Source organism: Neolamprologus brichardi, chromosome 13 (assembly GCF_056152115.1).
Source record: "Neolamprologus brichardi isolate AB-2024 chromosome 13, ASM5615211v1, whole genome shotgun sequence".
NCBI lineage: Eukaryota > Metazoa > Chordata > Actinopteri > Cichliformes > Cichlidae > Neolamprologus > Neolamprologus brichardi.
Genome location: NC_142116.1, coordinates 6,008,099 through 6,034,151, shown reverse-complemented (window position 1 = coordinate 6,034,151; position 26,053 = coordinate 6,008,099). Strand labels below are relative to the sequence as shown.

Genomic DNA, 26,053 nt, shown 5'->3' with positions numbered 1-26,053 from the left:
TAGGGAACCACCCCCCACCCTCCGCCTCATGATGCTTAATCAACGTAATCAACTTTAATTTAATGCATGTGTAAAAACTTTTTTTACAGAAATCAATTATTTTTCCACAACAATTAAATAGATTCAACATCTTTCTTCAACAGAAGTGCAGACTGCACAGATGGTACCGTCCCAAAGGAAAAAGTAGTATAGCTTACTAGGGTATATTAGACATAATTGTTACTATATACAGTAATGGACTTCTATACATTTTACATCAGATCAAAACTTTGGGTGTAAGATTCAGATAATTATTTATTAAAGCTACACATTTTAAATGAGAATAAGAAAGAAAAGTATTTCTTTGTATCCCCCCTTTTCCCTGTTAATGCCCCCCCCCCCCTGCCCCCCTGCATAACTTTGCTAGATCCGCCCCTGCACAGTTGCCAGCTGCCAGCTAAGTAGAAAAGGATCCTGGTGTAGAAAGTAATATTAAATACATTCTAACAACAGATTATCAAGCTTAAACGTGCTGCTGTTGTTCAGCCACTGGTTTCCTCTTTCTGGTGCAAAGTGGGCCAAAAAGAAACAAGAGAGACGGGAGTCGCGACAGAAAAGCCGATCAGCTGATCATTGATCAGTTTCATGATTGATATAGCAACAGGAGAGGGAGGGAGAGAGAGAGGCAGTCGCTCCATATATCGGTTTTTAAGCTTAACGTGGGAACGCTTTACAAACATTCAGAGATGAACTTACACACTTGCTTTACTTCCCTCTGGGATAACTTTCTCGATAAATGAAATGCCGCTTCAATTGCTCAACCAGACCGCTGACAGGTCTCACACGCCACAGCCGCTCTATCACGTGATGCATACTGCTCCTACTGCTAAGGTTATGAGCCGAGTTACGCCTTGTCGCAAGTTTTGTGAGGCGCTTTCGTGATATTTAATGGATCGGATTACATTTTTTATTTCTCTCCGATATTCGATCCAGTAATTTAGGTCAGTATCGGGTCGGATCGGACCATCTCTAATTAATATATATGAGATTTTGCATTGCAATTCATTCTGATGCATGAAAGTTAATCATGCTGCTAGTGTAGTTAAAAATATGAAAAACAATGGGATTAAAGACATTTATAATACACTGCACGGAAAAGACTGACGCAACCTTCAGATCTAAAGAGTTAAACTAATGCAGAAAAGCCTTAAACCTGCATTATTTCTCATTGCCAGCAGGGGCAAGTGCTCTGGTTGTGAAAAGACAATCCTATAGAAGTCAACAAGAAAACACTCTCACTTGATTTTTGACTTCAGTAGGCATTATCCTGATGTCTTCATGGTCCCAATTGTTTCACATCTTCTTTATTCCAGAATGACATTAATATTTAAATGATGGTTCCTTTCAAAGTTAGATAAGCGAAAAAGCAGGATATGAAGTAGGGACTGGCTACCTTGTAACTGACAAGTCGCTACACTATGAGAGTGCAAACCCTCACTCGTTGCTTCTGATTTCAGTCGAGGATATTACCAGTATTAACTGATATTGACCATTTTACATACCTCAGCTTTTTTCCAACACTTGTAAATCTTACTGTTTTCTCACATTTCCCACCACTTCACTCATAGATTGCATCATAAACCATTGACGTGGTGTGTACTGTAACACATGCAAGCGATTCGCATTTACCTTGACCCAAGCTATCTAATCATGAACAACAGCAATCATTGGATTCATTTATTTCAAATTCAAAATTGCTTCCATTTATCGTAAAAACTTGGGCCCAACTGGCACCGCGTTTGATTTATGGCTTTTGACTGATTACAAGTTGGAAGGCGTTTCAGTGCGTTGCATCACTTCTTCCTGCCTTCAAGGCATTTAACACCATTTAACCAAAATGAAAGTGTATTTGGTACACAAACACCAGCAGTGCAGCAAATCTTCACTTTTGTTGCCAGTCTTTCTTATACTGTTTCACCCTCTCTGTCTGTGTTTGTCTTCCCCATCGTTCTTGTCTCCCCCCACTGGGCCCTATCTAATAAAGCAGAAATGCCAGGGAAATAATCTTCAAAACACTTTCGTCTATATGCACTCTGTACTTCAGTAGATATTTCAGCACAGCCCCTCGCCATCCCAGCAGAGATTAGTGCATCTTATTGTCTTCCAGCCATTAGCAGCAGGGAGGAAGAAAGCAAGATTATGATGAAGGGATTATACTGGCACAAAGTCTCCTCACTCTAATGGTCTAATCTCATATTCGCTGACCTCCCATGACCTCTTCACACGGCTCCCCGCAAATCAGCTCAGACAAAGACTTAGTAGTTTTTTTTGGCCTTTAGTTGACGTCCCTTTGTTTGGGTTTTATTTTTTTCTCTTGTGCTTTCTTTCTTTAGTTTCCTTTCAGGACTAAATTAATTAAACAGAAGTGCATTGTGTTCTATTGCAGTCTAACAGAGACTTGAGTGAACATCTGAGCACCATGTTCATAAAAGTGCATTTGTGCAGCGCTAATAAATATTTGTTTTTTCCTGGCTGTGGATCCCCATACGTCTGTCCCCATGGGCAGGTAATAAACACAGTGAGATCAAAACTAAATTAAAAGTTAATACCACTGAGAAATAATGTTGCCTCCTTCACTTGCTATTAACCTTCTTTTGCTTTATGATTTTTGTTACCTTTAAGTAGCTTCAGCATCTGTTTTCCATAACACTGTTATTCTATTTTCTAAGTAAATATTTTTTATTTATTTTATTACTATTACTTTAAAGCAGTAATCCAGGTATTTGGTGATTTGACTTGATAAAATTACTATTTGTGTCGCTACATTTAAATTTGCCTGTGAGGGCAGTTTTAAATCTATCAGGCAACCTACATTTGCCTTATTGGAAATGTCCCCCAATCATCAATCACATAGGCTGATGATAATCACCTGTAAACACTTAAAGTTAGAAACACTGATGGATGGGTAAATGTGACATCAGAGGATACATGGGAGAGTGTGAGATAGAGGCAAATGATCCGCTGGTGTGACCCCTGTCAGGATCAGCCCCCAAAAATGAGGAAGACATTGATCTTTGGGTTCAGGCAGCTGTGGCAAGTAGCTGTCTGTTAGGCATCACCTTTTCTAATTTGAATTACTAAAGTGTTCATTTTTTGTTTGCGGACAAGTCAGCATCTTCCATGCAAATTATGGGAAACCATGGCAACGACAAGCATGGCAAAGCTGCCAAGGAGGTCTCTGTGAAGCACCTTAAACCCCTTTGAGACCAATTTTATTGCTAGCGACAGCCAAAAGCTTCTACCTTCCACTTGCCAAATGGTCACAGAAAACAGTCCTTTGGTCTCTAGACCTGCGTGAATGGAGCTTTAGCAACTGATTTAAAAGCAAATGCCAGCAATCTCCAGTATCCACTTTCAGTCAGTCAGGTCTAGACACTGGTTGCTTCAGGTTTCTAGACCTGTGGTAACTGAAAATGAATTTTGCACTAATTAGCAAGTATGTGTGTGTTTGTCTGTGGAATGCAGCCCTACAGTCTATTACTGTAGCTTGCCAATCAAGCTTGTTAGCTGATAACAGCAACCCATTCCAAGTATGATCACTTCTGGCTCCAACATGACGAATATGCCAGCCTTGAGGTTTTGAAACATCGGTTTGGGCCACAAACCAATGAATGATGCACGGCTGCTACAGCTGTCTCTTATGTAGAGTTGACAAGAAAAAAATGTAAATGATGATCACGAGGAGAAGAGTCTGAAACTATTAAATATTGCCCCTTTTTTTATTTTCATGCAATACATTACATCTCAAAGTTTATCTTAATTATATTTCAGGGGTGAGTGTGATGTCACAATGCCAATCTGTAAATTGATGACAAGGTGATTTATTTCCCATTCATTGCGCTCCTCATTCATTTCAAGGATTTGAGGAAGGAAGGGTCCATTAAAGGAAAATTAGCTAACTTTCTCCTTTATAACTTGTTTAAAAAGTTAAAACATGAAATTCCACATGAGGAATCATATGAAGAGCTGAGTTGTGGGAATTCAGATGTTTTTAATAGTGTTTTTCTTTCCTTCCTCAGCACGTTTAGCTAATATGTCTTTCTGCTTTCAAATTTTGTCCATTTCTGATCCATTTAAGTATTTTTCCTTTGAAAAACTGGAAAAAATAATAATAATATGCATTTGGTCCCTTCAAACATTTACATCTTCAGTAAATCATATATTAACAATACATTTCTATTCACTGTATCACCTATGTTTGGTTTGTCAGCTTCTATGCTTCTTCTTGACATAATCTGAATAAAGAAAGCAATCACACTTTATGTTGCCTTTAAAACAAAAAACTGTAATCACTAAACTTGCCTTACCTACAATTTGAAGAAGAGTGTTAGCCAAGACTAAAGCTAAAATAAATACAATTACATTAAAACAAAATAAAATAACGCAAAAAAAAATTATTTGAGAGTTAAACCTCCCTAAATTTCACAAACACCATAAATGAAGCAATTTAACATATAAAGCATATGCAGGAAAACCTCTTAGGTGACCAAACCTGTGATTTGTCCCATAACTGCTTAAGAGGACTGCGATTCATTCAGTGTATTTTGATGGCAAAATGAACTACTTAACTATTAGAATATTTACTTAAACAATTGTTGACTTTATTTATGTTATTCCTGAGCAATAGAGTTGAAATAAGCACTAGTCTCAGCAGCAGCAGAGGGACTTTTTAAACTGACAACTCAAGCATTAATGGAATTGTGAAGGGTAAATCCCCACCTTAGTTCATAATTTAGTGAGTACTTAAAAGTAAAAGACCGACTCAGAGATTGGCGTTATTTTGAGTCCTGTGATTCACACCTACTTGTTCATTTTGTGACTTGTATGTTTAGCCAATATAAACTAATATACCACAAATATGAAGGAGTTTAATAATTAATTACTAATAACCATTAATCATTATTACCTTTATAACATTTCCACCTTAGAATGTTGACCAGCAGTTAGAATGCTGCCCTTTATTTTATTTATTTATTTATTTATTTATTTATTTATTTATTTATTTATTTATTTAAGTGTCCCCACAGTGTAATAATTTACACATTTGCCTAACAACCGAATGATCCCCAATTCAGTCATGGAAGGAAACACAAGTCCCCTGGATTGTGTCAGGAAAGGCATTCTGTATAAAAATCTCCCAGATTAAACATGTGGAGCTTCACACTGTGGCCACTAAAAGTAGCTTCAGATGAATAATAATAATTGTTTGACAAAGCTGACCTTTAGCTGTGATTGCATACTGAAAAAAGAAAGATAAAAGTCAAATATCTCACCATCACAACTTACTTTTACACAGAAATGTCACGCGTTCATTCACAGTTATTTCTGACAGAGAAAAAAATCTGTGGGGGCGTTTTCCCCAAAGGGGCATTTTTTTTTTTGAAACAGCAATTCCTCCTTCTCTTTATCAGCAAACAGGAAGTGTAAACACAATGCCTTCTGGGAAATGCTGTCGGGTCTACTAATGTGGGGTCATCATTAGTAAGTGGACACACCCTTCCTGGTATTCATTCCTGCTGCTGACTGTACATTTGTCTCAGTTTCAGACTCACTGTCTCACTGTGTTTGACTAACATTTTGTATTTTGTTTCATTCCTTTTTGAGTTTCCCCGTCTCTTTCTGCCCGTTGACACCTCGCTGTCTCTCTTCCCTCCACGTCTTCTTTCTTTTCTTTTCTCTGACAGTGCTTTCAATACGTTTTTCCTCTTAAAAGTCTCCACTTATGGCTTGTTGTATCTCTCAAGGTGAAAGTTGCATGTTGTTTTCATACAGTCTATTTCTGTCCCCGTCTATCATTCCTTCTCCCTTTTCTCACCTTTTTTCTCCCCCTTTCCTTTTCTCCACCCCCATACTCTCTCTGTCTCACCTTAAAAGCAGATCTAGCACCTTATAAGAACCCAGATAAATAAACACACCAGTGCACCCAGTTTACCCAAGTTCATCCCTTTTTTTTTATAGTTTAACTCAAGTTTTTTAATTCTTTGAATTAAAAATGTAAAAACAGACATGCAGATTGATGTATAAAAAGTTACAGGAGTTTTCAGTTTAAGTGTTTGTTTGTTTTTTTTAAATACATGACAGTATATATATATAAGCTTATATAATAATCACTTTGTAAACTGCAAGTGTCAGGCACACAAATCTCACTTGAGGATTATACAAAGTTATTTATGGCATCATTTATCAAAGGCATCTTTCGGAGCTATGAAGAATAAATAACATTCAGGAATATCTGTAATTACATCTGTACATTGTCCGCAGGCAAGTGAGTGTGTGTGAGTGTGACAGAGGAGCAGAAACAGACAGACTCAGAGATACAGTTGTCATTCTCCGGGATGTTTTGTGACTGGCAGACAGGTCTGACCTAGTTCTTCAGTCTACCAAAGGCTAAAGCACAGAAGCGAGTCAACAAGACTTCATAATCCTAGCGGTCGCTGAAGGGTATTTGAAGTTCACGTTGAAGTCCCGTTGTCGCGTCTGTGTTTTTGAAGATGGAAATATAATTTGATTTAATCCTTTCTCACTATGGTGGGACAAGAAATCCGTCTTTCCTTCAGTCTGTCATTCAGCATATCTTGACACTTGGTGGATTTGAGTCAATGACTTTTTCTCACAAAGAAGTTAATTACACTTACCAAGTTTACTCCTACTTTTTCCTATCTTTGTTTCTGACTTATCCTAAACCAAAAGTTTTAATTAAGGGTGCCACAGCGATAGGATGGCTCCTAAAACACCACCTCTAATGGGCAGGAAATCTGAAGACAAATCTTAACCTAATAACTCATAACTAAATAACTAAAACATTTAAAATGACTAAAATAAAAATGTGTCCATTCAAGTTTAACTAGTTCCAACGCTCTAAAATCACATCGCTTTTTTTAGTTGTTAAAACCAACCTGGTCTTGAGATGTGGCATCTGTTCCTCCAGTATTAAATTGACTAAGTAAGATCCTTGATGACGATGATTCCTTTCAGATTCTTTTTGCCATAATATAATAACATGTCTATAGATGAAATTGTAACTAATTTATAATTTCAATATGCATAACTTGAGCATATAAAATCAATATTCAGTAACATCTGTCCAATGCTTGTGTTGAAGCAAAAGATCTCAACAACAAATCACCACATAGACATCATATCTTTGCTGTGGATAATCATCATTACCTTTAGTTAAGATAAAACTAAACGTTTGTGTGCAAAAGCGGGCAAAAGTGGCATTTACATGGTAATCTATTAAAGTTATCAGCTGGTTTATTTAGCATGGAGGTTATCGTAAAATGAAGCAGGTTTAGTATGAGATTTGCTTGGACTCCAGATCATGACCAAGTTGTTGATTCTTTTGAACCAATTCTCATAGCTAAGAGCTGACGAAAAGCAAAGCAGAGCTGGAAGCATTTTAATGAATTCTATCTCACTTTACTGCTATTATTGATCACATTTAAATTCATGTCTTTATCTGTTGTGTCTTCCCCAAGTTTGCATATTTTAATCATATTTTGTACATTAAATAACAAATTATACATGCAAAGGGACACTAGTTTCTTTTTAATGAACACATCACCATCAGTCTTTAGGTTGTGTTACACAAATATCAGTGTTTGACACTATTTAGCTTTTTTTTAGTCGTTTTTGTCACCTTAAAATCAGGAGGTTGTTTATTTGTGGGCACTAGGAATGCAGAGTGATTTCACAGATCTGTGATCTTTGCCTATTGAATAGTGTAGTGTGTGTTGTAGAGATTAAAACAGGTTTAATCACAGAGCAGCTTCTAACAATCTGTCTGCCAGAAAGTCACACCAGGAGTCATTCCCACACACACACACACACACACACACACACACACACACACACACACACACAAACACAGCGTCCTCGCTGACACAGTCACTGGGTCACATCAGACAAATCCCATTTCCATACAGTGAATTGGTTATGACTGATGTTGGCCAGCGTATAAGCGATGGTGATAACAAACAGTCATTTGAAAGTAATTTAAAGCCTCAAGTCTTATCCTCATTGGTTTGGACTCAGCTGTCAGCCCCTCTGCTGAAGGCAAATTTTGCAAATACAGCACTACATAGCAGATAAACAAAATAAATGAGTCTAAATACTGGACTTATGAGTTTCCTTTCATATTAAACATAATTTAAATGACCAAAAAATACTATGAGCAATATTTATAATCTAATTATTTCTCAAAAATCGAGCTTCATCTCCAGTAAATACTCCATAACTCTAAGTGGTGCTGACTGAATGTAAAAACAATAAATACATGAATGCTGATTTGCCAGATCAGATCAGTTTGCTGCACTGGAAAGCTTTTAATTCCCCACAGTGGGCATAGTAGTGTGGGAGCTGGAGACCAGTTGGATTATTCCTCACTTTTATTCTTAATTTTATTGATGGTATTTTCCTATTAATCTGTTTCTTAAGCAATCACAAAAAAGAAACAAAAAGATTTCAAAAAATCTGAAGTAACAAATGACATTGTGCAGATACACAATGGAATAAGGTATACTGTGTAAAACAAAGAATACAGGTCAGTCCCTTTAAGTAAAACCTTAACTGGGTCTTTCAGTAGTAATCAGTAACTTCAGCTGAGCTAACATCGCCACAGCTGGGCAGCTTGTCAACCACACTGACATATCTGAATGAATGAACGGCTCTAATCATGAATCTTGTGTGTTTGTGTGTGTGTGTGTGTGTGGGAGGGTGAAGTCTCCCAGATGGCACCCAAAGGATTTCTCTCTCCAGGAATTAGACCACTGGGTTTAGTTGCATCAACGGCTTTCAGTGTAACAAACAAATCAAATCACTTCTATGACTTTGAGCCATAGATCCAGAGTACTACAAAACAACTGTTCCCACATATACAGGGCATATATGCAGGTACACAGAAACACTTTGTCTGGGTAATGATAGCCACAGGCAACTACAGCACACTCTGAATAACCTAATAGAAATTAAAATGTTACTGTAAGGTGTTATTTTCTCTATCCTTTCATGTACAGTTTGGCATGAAAGGTTGATAAGAGGGAGCCTAAACTCACTATAACGCAAGGAAGTCTTCTGCTCACAAATTGACACCACTCAACTGACAAGAGCTACGCTACTTTTTAATATTAGATGTACGTCATACTTTGTTTCATCAATATTTAATCACAAATGAACTTGACATCAGCTTGACAGTTAAGTTTTTTTTTTTCATTGTTTAACTCCTCAAAATTGAATAACTGAAGACCACCCGGTGAACTGAGATTGGTTCTAATTTTTTTCCTGCTGTGTCTCCGGATCATCCTGTATTGTTTTAATGGTTATAACCTCTTGTCTCCAGGAATGACAGTCCAGCCTCTGGGGGGGAGAACAGCACTCAATTAAAGCATTCAAATCTACACAGAGCTGTCCGAGATCATTGCCACAGCATATGTGAACAGTGACGGGGGCTGACAGCATGTCCTTAAAAGGGGGTTATAACCATCATTTTCAGTTATTTCTGTACCTTCTTGGAGGCAGTTTTACCAGTATTCATGAGCATTTCACCCTGGAGTGAATGGGAAAGTAGCCTGTAGCGTTTTAAAGGGATCTGGGCTACATTTTCTGGGTACGCTGCAGTGCACTGCTTTTCAATCAGAAAGAACTGCTTCACACTTTCCATTTGCTGAACATGAAAGCGCACACCCTTCACCAACTCACATTCTCATTATTCAGGTACAGACACACACGTATATAACGCACACGCACAGTATTTTTCTTTCCAAGACATACAAAGAGAACTTACCAGTCAAACTTAAGTCGAAGCCAGGCAGAACTGCTGTTCAGATCTTTGTCGAGGTATAAAATGAAGCCCAAATCCTTCAACGTGTTCACTTGCTCCGACTGGAGTTATGCTTTATTAATTTCGCAGGTAGAAATCAGTGGTTGGTGGGTGGTCATGAGCTCAACAGAGGCAAAAACCACCTACGACTACTTCTTTTCCTCTCTCGTACTCCTTTTTTCCCCCTGATGTAGAACGAGAGCAGCAGGTGTACAAGCAGGGATTTCTCTCTTTGTTAGATATTTACTAGGCTTCTGTACAAATCCCTTCCTGGACTGCCAGAGAGATAAGAAAGTCTGTGATGATGAAAAATGGGTTGATGCCTCTTAAGTTGTATCCCAGAGATGGATTTCCAAAGAAAAACTGAGATTCAAATGTAAAAAAAAAAAACCCCACTCATCAGATAATTATCAGTTTTTACTAAAGTGGGTATTACAGTTGTCTCTTAGTTAGTAAGATTTTTATCAAAAAAGTAAAAGCTCCAGCTACTCCAACAGTGGAGTTTTTACCCCAAAATGTCTTTGTCACCCTCTTTCTCTTCTCAGGTTGTCGAGGTTTTTCCGCAGGTGTGAATCCAACAGGTTTCGAGTCTCTCTTGTTCTCTTTTCCTCTCTCCCCTCTGATGTGGTTTTCTCATCCAAGACCCAAAAATGGTGAACCACAGCTGTCTGACCGCAGTCCTCTCTCACACAGGTCACTGCCCACTTCCTCTTCCTGTTATTCTGGTCAGTGTTGTCCGCTGGTGCTCCCAGCTACTGCTCCTTTTCCTGTCCTGGAGGGGAAAACAGAAAGAGATGGAGGTATGGGGAGGTATTGGGTGGATTGGTGAAAAGACAGAAAAAAAGGGAGAGAGCAAGAGAAGCAGAGAGGGAGTGCATATGTCAAAACAGCTCAAAAACACTAGGAGAGGCAGAGAAAGCAGCCGGCTCATGTTCATGAAGCAGATGGAGTGAGTGTGTGAGATAGGAGAAGGGAGGGAGGGTGATGGAGAGTAAGGTGAGAGAGGCGTTACTTCTCGGTCCTTCTCAGAGAGCGGGAGAGCGCCGGGGAGTGGGGGAGAGATTTATTATTCATGTGTGTGAGATAAGGATTAAGTTAAACAGGTTATTGGGGATAATCCTTAGAGATTTCCCCACATGAGGCTAGTAAATATTTCAGAGGGCTGACTTTGTGTGTGTGTGTGAGTGTATCTGAAAGAGAGATGTCGTCTAAGCTGGAAAATGAGATGAGAGGGACGCCTTGCCACACGCACGCACGCTCACACACTCTTTATCTTACTCCCCCCGTCTCTTCGGGGGTGAGTTGTTCGTCAGTAATTTGGCGAATTGGACAGGAAAGCCGGCTGTGTGTTTTTAAATTGAAACCTCTCCTGTGGCAATAGCAGTCCAGCCTTTCTTTTTCACTCCCATCTCACCCTCCCTCCCTCCCTCCCTCCCTCTTTTTCCCTCATCTTTTTCTCATTCTCCCCGCTTGCTCTGTCTCTTGTTTCTTTTATATTTTATTTTGCAGTTTCAGCTCAGTTCTACATAAAATATTGTCATTTCATCTGGGAGCAGCTTTTCCAGACATCATACATCAACATTTACTTTAAATCTACTTTATGTAGCACTTGTGTATGTACGGTCTCTCTCTTGCTCTCAGTTCTCTGATCTGATTAGTGAGGGCAATACTGTTATTTTTTTCTCTCTAGACACAGTCCAAACTTTAAGACAAAAGGACTGTTTGTCATTGCTTTTCAAATAAGAAACAGACGGCCTTCACAAAAACAATGCAAGCTTCTTCTAATCAGGAACTTCTATAATTAATGAAGGATTTTCTGTGAAGCCTGGGCTGTGTATGTTCTATACATGAGGATTACAGACTTTACAAAACAGACAAATGTCATGTATGAGGCCACACCTCAGAAAGCAGCCCCACCCACAGCCCTAATTTAAGTTTTTTTCACTATGCAAACACAATGAAAAATCTGCTAGTTTCTCTGTATTGCTAAAACTGACATCAGCACTGCATGAAGCACAGCAACAGTGCAAAAAGCTCGAGGAGAAAAGAAGTGCAGAGGTGTGAGATGGCTAAAATCTGACCAATCAAAATGATAGGAGCACAAATTTCTGGCCATTTAATTTGCAGTGTGAATACCTTGTGTGTGCAGCTTGCACTATTATAAAAACATCATACTGCCTTTGCACTCGAGAGTCTTGTCTGCTCTGTTCAGTATTCTTGTTCAACCCTGGTGAACCACCCTTCCTAAGTGTTTTCTTGTTTCTGACCAAGAAGTAACATCTACCTTCAGGGAAAATCTTTCACCCGCTTCACTCCTTCTCTGTCGGAAAATGACTGTGTGTGTGTGTGTATGTGTGTGTGTGTGAGAGAGAGAAAGAGATGGACTGTCATTTTAAAAAGATAAGAAATAAGAAACTAGTGACTTGAATGGCAGCTGCACATCAGGGGAAACAAAGAAAGCTTGAACGATGGTGTTTTAAAATGTGTCGTTTTTTATTTGTTCGTCCATCGTTAGATTTAATGAAAATTAAGAGTGCATCCTTTACATTGTGTGCAACATTTAATGACATTTGCATGCTCACATCATAACCATCTTTAAATCGCCCATTAATTGGGCTCAGTTTTACAGAGCAGAGGCAGTGATGTACGTGAATAAAGGCAACAAGCGCAGAAATAAGAGAGGAAGATTTTTTCCTCGTGTTGGCTGTCTGTTTTCTTTCAGTAAACAAGGCGACATGTACAAGACTGATGGTTGTCTCAAGAACAAACAAACAAAATGTCACAAATATGATGGAAACTCTCTTGTTTACACATCTCTTTCCCTCTACCCCTCAGTGTATCTCTGTCATTCTGTCTTTTCAAAAATCCTCATGCTCTTGGCCTACTTTCCTAAATAACACTTTGGCACTAAAAATTGCATCCTCGTTCCACTCATGACATGTAAGGAAACGGGCGATATTCCCCCACTAGTGGTTTGACTGGAAGAAGACCATTGGGGGCTGAACATCAAGGAGCACTGAGAGGGAAGAAAGAGAAGGATGAGCAAGAGAGGAATATGTCTAACATGACAGATGTTTTTTAAATAGTGTCTATGTGCCTAGAGGGTCCACTTTCATCATTAACACATATAATGTTTTTCCTATAAATATAGATCCCTGTTGAAAACACTACCTCAAAGGTGGGTCCACATGATACAGGACTTTTCCTACTTATCTGTTCCAGTATGTTCCCACTGCTCATAATGATTAAAAGCAACAATGTTGCTGAAAAAGAAACACGTTCCCTATTAGGTTCACAAATATCATTCTTTTAAGGGTTCAGTTGCAGCTGACCTTTAAGCAAATTCAGCTTTTAAAAGTAAAAGTAAGTTGTTAGAATTTCAGAGTGAATTATTGGCTTTTTAGTTTGTCCAGCTGACTCCCACAGGCGTCAACAAGGCATTTATTTTAAATGAAGATCCACCCGATTTATTTTGACTTAGTTTTCAATAATAAATTAAAAGTTTGAAAGCCACGCTCGTACTGTAAGGAACCATATGTTTTTTCCCTTCAAATAATTTTTGTTTTTCAAAACTGCCAACAGGGACTTGTAAATTTTGTTTGTTTGTTAATTTATAAGCAGAAGACTTCTTTAGGAGAAAAACTGCTCACAACTGGGCTTGATTTATATCTGTGTAATTTTTGCACAATGAATTCTGCTGCTTCATGACTCTGCGGCTACACCAACCATGTAACATATGCAGACACATGCTACATTATTATGTTACTACCACAATAAGTGAAAGTGGTTACGCCGACATATGCACTGCTAAGATCTGCTCAGATAAACCAGTCTCTTGATTTTATTTTTATCTTTTACCTACACTAGCATTTGGTATTTAGCATTTTGCCAGCATCAGCGGTAACACCTCTCCTTAAATACACTGCTGTCTCAATCGTTTTTTATTGTAAGCAAAGCATGCAACTGTGCTGTCATTATTGTAGTGAAGGAGTCAGTCAAAGCAAATCCAGCATTAGTTCTTATCTGCTGGTTATGTTGGTTTGGTTCTGCTTGGTTTGGTCCAACCTCAACATACAGAATCCATGGGTTTGGGTCTCTGTTGGTTGTTCTGTTTGATCTTAATCTTGATTAATTTCTAGCTTTATTATTAATACTTTTGGAGTCTAGTTAGTGTGTCTCTGTTTCGTTGAGATTGTGGTGGGTTTTCTGTAGCATCGTGTTTTAGTTTTACTTGCTGACTGTCTTCCCTTTATTGCTTTCAGCAGCTCTTTATTAGTTTCATCTGCATTTAATTTACACTCCTATGTTAAACCCCCCATTAGTGTGTGTCTATAAATACTTCTATAATTCCTTTGTTCAGTATTGCATCATCCATTTAGCTGGGCATCTGCAGCAGTTTGTTCCTGAGCTTGTGATCCTAGTGATTTTTGGATTTCTTGATTCCCTGGACTTTGCCTTTTCTGTTTTCTTGGATTAGAAGATTTTGGACTGTGCATTTCTTTGACTTATTAGCAATAAATGTTTATTTTTGTACATCTTCCTCCTGCACCCTACACTCGACATAGAAATTTATTGTCATGACGAGCTATGTCGAGCGGGCAAGAATGATGAAATCTATCTAAACACTGAAAAGAGACATAAAAATTAAGTCATTTTGTTAATGAGCAGTTTAGAAGATAAATGTCTGCATTTGTTAAGCTTTCTGTGCCTCAAATCTTTGGCTCATTCTCTAAAAGAGTGCATCTTCCTTTAAATTATAGTTCCCATTTATATTTTCTTTGTTGTTGTTTTGGACAGTTTTCATCTACTCTTGAGACAAGCATCATATTTTATCCTCCTCAACCCTTCATTATAAGAAACAACCATACAACCATGAATCACAACAAATTCCATTCCCTGCATTGTTATCTATAAGCACCAGGCAGCACATAGTTAGAAAAGCAACAGACTAGAGCATTGTAATCTGCCCATCTGCCCATCCAGTATATCAGAATATTACCTAATTATCACATAAAACTAAAATGATCACCTTACGCGTTTATGCCTCCAACAGTCAGTTTAACTTCATGTCAGTGTGGACGACTGTCTAGAAGAATTTAAAGCAATTTAATAGGTGGGCATCAAATCGGTATCAAATCAAATTTAAGTATAGTGTGAGAACAGTAACGGCATTGAATTAGATTTTTTCCAGAATAATAAGATGCTACAGAGAAGTGGACCTTTTATCATGTGGACATAAATCATCACATCATTATCATTAGACATCTGCATGAAATTTCTTGAGGAAGGAAAAACATGTTTGTGAGGTCACTTGACATTTGATTACTAAAGTCTATTGAGGTTTTCCATATATATGACCACTAACCACATGAAGTAAACATGGTGACAATATAGGATCAAGTGAATAAAGCACCAGTCACAGAAACCTAGAGACCAGTCGGTGACCCCTTGGCAACCATCTGTTGCTAGGGAAAAATGTGTATTCTGTAACTAGTCTGCAAAAACATCCTTTTTCTGCTTTGGTCACAAGCAAATTGTTGCATACAAATTTTAATTGGAACCAACTGGCTTGTCTATAAACACCGGTGAAACTGTTTATAGACAAGTGTGAAATATGAGAAAAATAATACACAAACTGGACCATAATGGTGACCATTTGACTTTCAATTAAATATGCTTGTGAAACATGTGGGATGTAGTGCTAAGGCAAAACTCTTGCTTTGAAGGCTAACCTCTATTTCTGCTTTGAGTTGACATTTGTCCTAGTTTTACTATACTGCTCAGGAAGTAGTAAGTATTTGCAGACAAACATGAAAAAAAACCCATAGGCAACCATGCCAGCAACCAAGCAATCAATACGAGGTTTTCATTGTAGCACCTTCATTGCAACCAGTTTCACCCAGCAAGCTCCAGGAACCACTGGTAAGTGGTTGGGCGATAGAAGTTTCCTTACTGGTTGTATCATGTCCGATATGGTTGGGAACCAATCTCTGACATCACATGAGAAACCCCAACTGACTTCAATTTAAAAAAAAAAAATCTTCTCTTGATGCATTACTGAGATTCCCTACCCCAGAGATACCTCATTTGCAAGAACGGGATGACCTTGATTGTTGACCTGTTACCGTCTAATCACTTCATGCATGCAAGTGGAAATTTTAATCAAACTTGGAGAAATCCCTTCAAGGTGTTCAACAGATATTGCTTTCAAGAGAATAAGGCAGGCAGAGTGAATTTTTACTATGCCTCTAGCCAATGTTTTACTCTACTTCAAAATATGATATACACCATTACGCTTTGCAGTTACCGTTAAAATGTATTTTTTATATAATGTTTTATTTTAAGATGACTTCATTGGGGAAAACTGCAGTTTCTTTATCTCTCCTCATCAAATTTTCACATTTTTATCTGATAAAGAGAATGATTACAACTCTTGTGACTGGAATGAGTCTTTCTTGCTGTCATTTGGCCAGTGCTTGCATCATCAGGTGTAGGATTTCAGGTTGTGAACAGAGCCTGCCAAGAAGATACAGAATATTGACAAGTGAAGTGGAGTATAAAGGCATGTCATAGGATGACAAAAGCATGGAGCTACAGTTGAAGAACTGTGAAGTCGTTACTTAAGTCCTTCCTATCTCTTTAGTAAATAATTTGAATCCCATTCATATTGCTAACAAATACTTTGAAAATATATTTCCAGTAGAACAAGTTCTGAAAAGAACATTAAAAAGCTTCATTGCACCAGTCAAAATGAAGCTAGAAAAAGATTTCTTACTGAAAGAAATAAAGATAAAAATAATTCTATTCAAGTCAGGACACCAAGGTTAGATTTGTAACTTTATGGAACTGAATGGGTAAATTGATTTGGAAATGTTTAACCTTGAAATCATCAGCCTAAAACTACTTTATTTTGTTGCAGATTACACCTCGTACATGCTAGAGTCTGTTAAATCCTCCGCGCTATACGCCCACCTCACACCATGCCGAATAACAATGTTTCAATGCTCACTGCACAAGCTGATCACTAAATACATTTCAGCATGTAAATTCAGTCATGATTCATTAGTCATGCTGCAACACATTTGTTAATCGCCTAACCACCACAAAAAGGCTGTTAGAAAAGCATTATGTAAATGGCTGTCAGTAAATTTCAGCATAGTGACTGAAATGGTTTAATGGTTGTACAGACCTCCTCGGTGTGTTGTTGCATCAGATTCATTTCATGTGAAAAAGCTGCATATCTTTACTGTTAGATCATTCTTAGCAGCTGTTGTGCATTTGGGTCAAACATACTGCGATTAGATGACCCTTCGTCCTGGCAAGCTTGTATTAGAGGCTCATAGCCTCCATGTTTCTAGTCACCCAAATTATGCACATCAGCCCTGATTTCCACTAAATGTTGTATTTTGGCTCTCGTTCCTAGAGAGAGTTGGGCAGAATTATCAAATGCCATGTCTGATGTTTCTTTCAAATCTCTACTTTTCCCCCCAAATCTTAGGTCCAAATATTTTATATAATATAAACTGTAACTAATGCAGAGGAACCCCCCCCCCCCCCCCCCCCACACACACACACACACACACATATATATATATATTTACAGTAATATAAAGTTAGATCATCTACTACAAAGCAAATGGCTATTTCCCATTTATAGTCAGTGTTGGCTTCATTTAGCCATCTTGATCCTTGTCCATTTTCAACCAACTATTTATGAACACAACACACACACACACACACACACACACACACACACACACACACACACACACACACACACACACACACACACACACACACACAAACAAATCTTCTAAACCACATTTAAAGACAACTTTTTTTCACAAGCCATCTTAGCTCTTACCAGCAATAAGTAAGAAATGTTTCCACTGGGTGTTGGACTCTGCAAGACCCTCTGTCACTAATTCTGTACATAATTATTATAAAGAGGATTTCTAGGAGTAGCCAATGGGTGGAGAGTATTGGGTTAGATGGTTTCAGCAGCTTATTTCTGCTTTTTTGCAGATAAATCGCATCTTTTGGCTGGTTTGGGAGCACCTTGGTCTCACCAGAGGCTGGAGAGAAGGTCTGTGCATCTCCACTTAGACTGCTGCCCACAACACAGACACCAGTGATATCATAAAAACAGTTACATTTTTAACAATTATTTTTGCTAGAAAAATAAATTTTCGAAAGCAGATTAAAAAGGTCATCTATATTGTTCTACCTGCCTGTAAGAGGAAGTACAAACCTAACCATCCACATGGAGAACATATAAAATCCACACGCATGCAATAATAATAATAAAGTGTATCATCTGTAAAACAAAGATATAATGGAGCTTCCAGTAAAAAAGCTCTTGTATGCCGATCCACCATATATCTTAAATATGTTATGGCTACAAGTGAAAAAAAAGATTTGTGGCCATAACATCATTTACTAGCTATCAAAACCCAAATTAGAGCCAAACAGACGAGTTACCCTTTTCTGCTTGGCTGCCTCAGGCAGACTGTGGGCATCTTGCTTCATCACCGCAGACAGTTTTAAAACAGGTCAGACTGAGTTGCAGATGTATGATTTAGTGTTTGTGTCTGTATCTGAAAAGCTGAGGCATCTAACTCTCCCTCATGCTGTCAGTCAGCTGTTACTCTAAAGCTTGCCACCTGTTCTTGATTTCTCATCACATTAACCTATACAATTTAAGAACAGCAGTTAAAACAAGGATTGAAACCAGCCTGTTCTGCAAAGTGTACTAGTATCTAGTTTCCTGTTAAAAGATGCAGTATAATATTTGTTCCACTTTGCACTTAGAAGGAAAAACAGAGGAATTTTCTTTAAAATTTAAGGAAAAAAGTCCAGCCTTTAACCTGGAGACTGACTTGATTTGTATCTTTCACGTTATTTTTGAATTTACAGTAAAATCTAATGTATTGAGAGCTTTTGTAATCTCAAAATGTTGTGAAAATGAAACCAGGGCAAACAAGGCCTCCCTCTCCTATGACCTCAGTTTAAAAAAAAAAAGTCATTTCAGTTTTAACCAGCTTGAATTGTTACGACACACCAATCAAGAGAGATATATGTTAGGACATTAACCCCTCCTGCGTGCATGCATGTGAAAATCTTTTGTGTTACTATACATGCGTCTAACATCATTTGTGTGTGTGTCTGTGTGTCTTTGTGTTGTGTAAATAGACAAGATCCCCGAGGACAAATGATGAGGAGATGATATCTTGTGAAGTGTGCCCTTTAAAAATAGCAGGGTCGCTGTCAACATTACTTGGCTCTGGATGAGCTCTTTGTTTCTGTGTCCATTTGTCCGTGTTTGTGTGTGTATTCCAAGATACCACAATGATCTTTGTGTGCGCTAATGTATGTTTATTCCTGCGCTGTATCATTCTGTGTTTTCTGCATGTGTTCCGATGAGAAAAAGGATCTGTTTTCAAGCATGACTGATCACTGCATGCCCTTTGTGTATGTGTGTAATAATAAATATATGTGTGTGTGTTTGCAAAGAGGAATGAGGTGTATTCATCCAGAGCTCATGTGTCTGATGTACATAGTAATGTGAAATACTGCCCCGGGGTGACTCAGGAAGAGAAAGAATGGGATGGGGGGTAATAAAAAAGGTAGATGAGGAGCCAAAAGAGCAATATAAAACAAACATGCTAAGTATTTATATTTGTATGTTAGCTACATGTAATTTAATCCATCCCTATTTTAATCCCCACAGTTTTCGACATTGCTTCTGTTATTATCGCCCCATTGCATTTAAATGTGAACAGAAAGAAAGTGTCACCTCTATAGGCTAAATCATACATAATCCTAAAAGCTCAAAAGTAAAGCATCCACCGCTCACATCATAGGTGTAGATTTAACATTTCTGTGGGGGTTGGGGGTGTGCATAAAAGACAAGATTTATGAATCAACTGTGAAGAAAAGGAAGGGTCCTTTTACTCACAAAACATAAATGATGAGCTCACATAACCAATCTTTTGTGGTAAACAACTGTGACACACACAGAGGGAGTTTTGTGATCTTAGTCAGCAGCTGCAGCATTTCATCTGGTGTTGGCAGTTGATAATCAGGGAGGAGGCACACGGAAAAAAGGGTCGAAAGTCAGGTATTCTGACATTTTTCCATAAGTTTAGAATTGTTGCTGTTTGCAAACCAGCTTGTCAGATGGGTTCAATCATTACATGCTGACTGTCACATCTGGGGGAGTGAGCATCAGACAAAACACAAAAAGGCAGAGCAAATTTATGCATATATATGCGTTAACTCAGTAGGGATAATAAAAACAAATAAAAACAAAAAGTCAAGAATATTTTTCCCCCAGGACTCAGGAAATTGTGCCTGCAGCTCAAAAATGTATAGGGTGTAACCCCACCTCCCGATGCTGAACTGATGCTCATGACTGTCATTATTAATTATCTTATCTAATTCTGCATACATCAGGAGGGAAAAAAAACTAACCAAACAATGAAAGAATTTGATTTTTTTCTAATCAGTCACTAATGACAGATGTGTGGCTGTATTAGCTGTCTGACAGTGCAAATTAAAGCTGCTTAAGTAAACAGCTTTATCTTAACACTGAATCAAATTATGTTATTTATGAATACAAAGCCAACAATTTAGCAGATAAAGATTTACAGGAAATCTGTGGCAATCATTTCTCTGAGGAGTAAATGAAAGCCAAATGTTGAAAGCTAATGTTGGACCTTCAGGGTTTAGTTGAAAAGATCCAAATCCAAAATCAGAGGCTTATAAGATAAAGTAAAAGTAGCCTTTTATTTAGGCTGAAGGAAAACGCTCAAAAAAACAAAGAAAAGACGAAGAAAAATTCTAAACAAGAACACCGAGACAAACAGGTCAAACTAGGGAAACAAAAAGGTGATCTCACAAAAGCAAAATCTACACAAAGACACACTGAAGGTAATCATGGGTAACAGAAACACCTGAAACCAATCAAGGATAACAAGACAGGGGGACAGAGAGCTGACAACACGATGACATAAAGGAGGCAGAATCCAGCAAAACAGAACACACATTAAAGGAAATAAAAGCTACACAAAGAAACATGTTTAATCTTTAGATTTTTTTAAGACTTGTTAAACTAAAGTTTGTTACACCAAATAGACACAGAATATATTTAATTTTAAATAAAATTCCTATAGTGGCATTTGAACCTTCCTCCCCACCGATCCAACTGCCAAGAATATAAAAAAACAGCAATAAGTATAAAAACTGGAAACAATAAAACAAACAGAGCAAACAAACAAAACATTAAAAAAAAAGAAGCACCATATAATACCTCAAAATCCACGGTCCCAACGCTACCTTCACTGGGTGGCCTGAATCACATCTCCAAACTGAATAGCATTGTTGGTATTTGACTGTGTGACTTAGCCAGTTATTTGTTAAGCTGTTTGTTAAAAATGTTTCTAGAGTAAAAGAGTAGCGTAATATCCTTGACCTAACAAAGTACTGATGCAAAATGATTCACTGGTAATAGGTGCTGCTGTGCTTCAGCTGCTTAAAAAAAACAAAATTGGAAAACTGGAAACATGGCAGCAACTGAGAGGCCTCAAACCAGGGTGTTACTTTAGTTGAATGACTATGTGCTTTTCATGTTATCCAAAGAGATTAATATAAAAGAATTCATGTTATTTGGGGTATTTTAAAGCAGAAAAATGACCAAGCATAGAAATATTTTCTTCCAGCTGACCTCATAATATATTTAGTAGCACAGTTTCCTCATGACACCAGAAAATACTACTTGTCTTTTGTTCTGGTGTTTTGAAAGACAGTCTAGTGTAGAACACTAGGGAGAAAATATGGAGGTGAAGAAGGGAGAAAGGGAGGTGAAAAGAATAAAGACACGCTAAAGGATACAGGACTCACTTTCTTACACTCACACACACACAGATGCACACACAAAGGATTTATATGCAACATCCCCATTAAAATCCAGAGATAATGACCTACAAATTTCTCCCAAACAGACTTTCCTTCCTTCTGCCTCCTCTTGTTTTACTCCCCCATATCTCCTTCTCTCTCCCACCTGTCTGTCTCTTATTGCTGCTGTCTTTCATCACCCCCTCCACTCTGTGGCCGAAACCTATCAGAGGTTGAATCAATGACGAGATGTCTGAGGATGTCTCTGCATGTATATCTGAGATCTGAGTGAGAGAAAATGTGTGTATGCTTTTGCACATTGTGAAAAGAAATCTGTGTATGTGTTTCTTCCTCATTATTGAGAGATTTTGCGATTGTGTGGTTTAATGTGCTCTGCCTAGCTCCCATTTCAGTATTTCATACATCAAAAAGTGTGAAAAAACACATTTACGTGTGTGTGCGTGTGTGCGCGTGTGTGTTTTTGCATGTGTTTGAGTGAGCTTCTTCTTTGAGGATGCTAACTAGTGGATGCTAAATAATGCAGCATTCTGCCGAATGCCTCTCCTCCCCAACAACATCCTGATTAGTGATTCGGGGTTTGAAAATGTTAATGCTTTTAACACAGTCACTTCTCATTCACATCAAACTGTTGAAAACAGCAGGACTGAATAGGCTCACATATAGAGCATACACAAACATGGACAGTGGAAGAAGCAGATAGACATACTTGTACCAACTCACATGTAGGCAGACAGATAAAAGCATGGAAAGATACCCCTTCAAAATATAGAAACTGACACTTACATTATTGCATATCCAGAGAGAAACAGGATAAAAAAAAGACATTGGAAGAGCAGGTTTAAATTATTAGCTTTTGTTTGTTTCTTCATTATTGACCTTCATTAAACTATTAAGTAGTCTTTACTGTTGAAGAGAATTTAATTGAATTGTCTTTTTTTATGTTTCATCAGCTTCACAGACAGAGTTACATCTGTGTCAGTTTTTTCGAGTAGAGCCATGATGTAAATTAGCCTTTATATGTTTAGTGTTTCCTGGCTTCTTTAACCCTGATCAAGACAACCTACTGAAGCTCAAAGTGAACATCAGAATGGGGAAGAGAGGTGATTTAAGTGACTTTGAATGTGGCATGATTATTGGTGCCAGACAAGCTGCTCTGAGTATTTCAGAAACTACTGATTTACTGCAATTTTCCCGCACAATCATCTCGAGGGTTTACAGAGAATGGTCCTAAAAAGAGATAATATCCAGTTAGCAGCAGTTCTGTGGATAAACATGCCCTTGTTCACGTCACAGGTCAGAGGAAAATGGGCAATGGGAACTAAAATGTGCGAAAGAACATCTCAGAACACACGACACACTGAATCAAAAACAGGATACTAAGAGTATAATTCACTTAGATTTACCAGAGTAGATAATACAGTAGAAGATTGGAAAAATGTTGAATTGATTAGTTTTGATGTCTGCTGCAACAAAACTTGGTGTAACCAACACGAGAGAATAGAGCCATCCTGCTTTGTATCATTGGTTCGGGCTGCTGTGGTGGTGTAAAGGTGTGGGGGATAATTTCTTGCCACACTTTCAGCTTCTCGCTACAAACCAAACATTGGTTATACTCCACAGCCTGCCTGAGTATTGTTGTTGACCATGTCCATGCTGTTTCCACCATTGTTACATGCCTTTTCACAATCACCTAAAACTGTTTTTGTGAGCATGAAAATAAATTTACTCTATTCAACTCACCTTCACAGTCACCAGATTTCAATCATAAATAGCACCTTTCGGATATGATGGACTGGGAGATTTGCATCATGGATGTGAGGCCAATAAATCTGCAGTAACTGTGTGATGCTGTCATGTCAATATGGGCTAAAGTCTCTGAGGATTATTTCCAACTAGGTCCAACCCAATACTAGCAACATATACAAAGTGGCTGGTGAGTGAACCATAGGTCTACTTGGTAATCATATGTTGTCTGTGTATGTGGGGACGCTGTTCTCCCCTCACCCCTAACCAGTGATGGCAGACAGCTCCCCCTCCCTGAGCCTGGTTCTGCAGCAGGTTTCTTCCTGTTGAGAGTTTTTTCTTCCCAATGTCACCAAGTGCTATCTCAAAGGGGCAAGTCTAACTATTATTTGTCCCTCTATTATTGTAGGGTCTTTAACCCAAAATATAAAGTGCCTTAATTTTATATGAATAAAATTCATTGAACTGAACTGAATTGAATTAAAAAAGCTATACTGATTAGCATTCGGATAATTTTTCTGTGAAGCAGAGTTTAACAGACTCTATTTGTGTCTAGCTTTCTCACAATCCTAATGTAATGCAAGATTCCTGTCTATGTATATTTTATCATTTTCATGAGGTTCAGACATTTTCTCTCTTTCTTGCATCCCAGTAAAAGTACTTTTTTATTCAATATTTATTAACACCATGTCCAATGTGATCAGCTCAGTTTCACTAGTGGTGAGAGAGCAATGCAGACTAATCAGAATGCAAGTATAAATGCAAACCCAATTTTTTTTAAAATTTAACACATTGACCAGCTGGGCAGAGTGAAAGAACTGTGTTTAACCTTCACACTACTGGACCACCCACACTACCTTGTGGAACACATTCTCACTTTAAATGACAAACAAGGTTAAGTACTACAGCAGTACTTTCTATTACAGCTCAGTAATAAAGTGGTAATAGTAGGGAAACAAGAGAGAAACAAGAACCTAACAATGTGGTGATTCCACAGGGGAAGATCAAAGGTTTTTCAGTCAATAGTTTCCCCCATTCACTCTGCTTCCACTGCAGTAAAAATAAAGAAAGAAAAGGTACAGCAGTTATTTTGGTTTATTATGGATTTATATGAAATGTAATTAATTAGTTTAATAAGTTGTGTTTTCCTTATAGTTGTGAGTGTTGGTCACTTTAAACTGTCCCCTTCAACACTAGCCACTGTTGGAAAGAGCCACCTGCCAGGAGGTGGCAGAATGCTGGGAGTTTGCACTTTCTGTTTTATCACTGGATAAAGACAAAGAAGAAGTGGGGCACCACCTGTTAACTTTAGCCTCCTTTTGCCCCCTTTTTGGCTTGCCTCATAGATCCATGCTTGTATAAACCAGTCGATTATAACACAAATATCTGGAATCAAATCCACATGCTAGCTACGGCTGTACTGCAAGGTGAGTTATATTGTTTTGTTGTTATTAACTTAAGCTACATACTATTAGCTCACACTAGAGTATCTAACAGTGCCTTAGCATCAAATTTTAGCTTAGTTTTTAAATAAAAACCAAGACTGAATAAAAGTAAGGTTGTCTTGAAATAAGCTGACCATTATTATTGTAAATATAAATAGAGAACTAGAACTTATTAGACAAAACTACCACAGATGTTTCCATTTACATAATATTTAAAATATTGCTTTTAAGCAAAGCAGAATGCTGGGAACCTAGGGTAGGATTCATTCAAGCATTGAAATATAGTAATACTGTCCAAATATGACATGAGCCAATATTACCTAATAATTATGAGGTTATTACAGTGAAAACTTTAAAAATGTGAAAATTCAAACTCACAGACATTACTTTCTTATTTCTAGCAGGTTATCATATTGCTACCTAAGTATTACACTACTATCAGCAATTTGTTTTGTCTCATGTGAATGTCTTTATTTCCACATTATTATCCCCAGTTTGGGGGTAATATTGGTGTAATATTACTCAACTGTTGATATTTCTTGGCTATTAAGTAGTCATTACTTTGGTAATTGAGTTGTAATTACCATGTTATTACATTCTTGTTTGTGCCTTGTTACCCTACTATTACCACTTTTTTACCAAGCTGTAACACAAACTGCTATCAGTATTACATTTTTAAAAAGTATTACTATTTAATATTTTTCTAAAATGTTTTCTGTCTTCTTGCGCTACAGTCTCAGCATTAGCTTACAGAGCCACAACATCCGCATGAAAAACAAGCGATATTTCAGATGAAAACAATGTCTCATTGTCTCAGCTCTCAGCCTTTCTGCCTCATTGTGACAGAAAGGCTGAGAGTTCACTGGAACTGTAGTCAGCTTTTGAAATAACCAGTCATAACAACAGTGTGAGATGGCAGTCAACTACACCATAGCTGCATTTCCATACCAAAATTCTGCCTGTGCATTATTTTAATCAAAGGTATTTGAAAATCCTTCACTTGGAACTTGCAAAATCTTACAACTGCACCAGTGAGCAGCACATATCAACACTTTGTTTACAGGCAAACGGAGTGATGCTCAACTTCTGAAAT

At 37.8% G+C, this 26,053-nt stretch overlaps 1 protein-coding gene across 2 annotated transcripts in view; it reads right to left on the bottom strand.

The window, feature by feature from the left end:
- Nucleotides 1-26,053, bottom strand: part of cdh5 (cadherin 5) — a 68,089-nt gene that overhangs the window by 25,469 nt on the left and 16,567 nt on the right. Inside the window, exon 2 of one of the 2 annotated variants that reach the window (XM_035904841.2) lies at nt 9,821-10,628. The gene's annotated coding sequence lies outside the window, so the exon portion shown is untranslated. Of the gene's footprint in view, nt 1-9,820; nt 10,793-26,053 lie in introns of those variants that run through there. The other variant, XM_006783524.3, reaches the window with a different exon arrangement.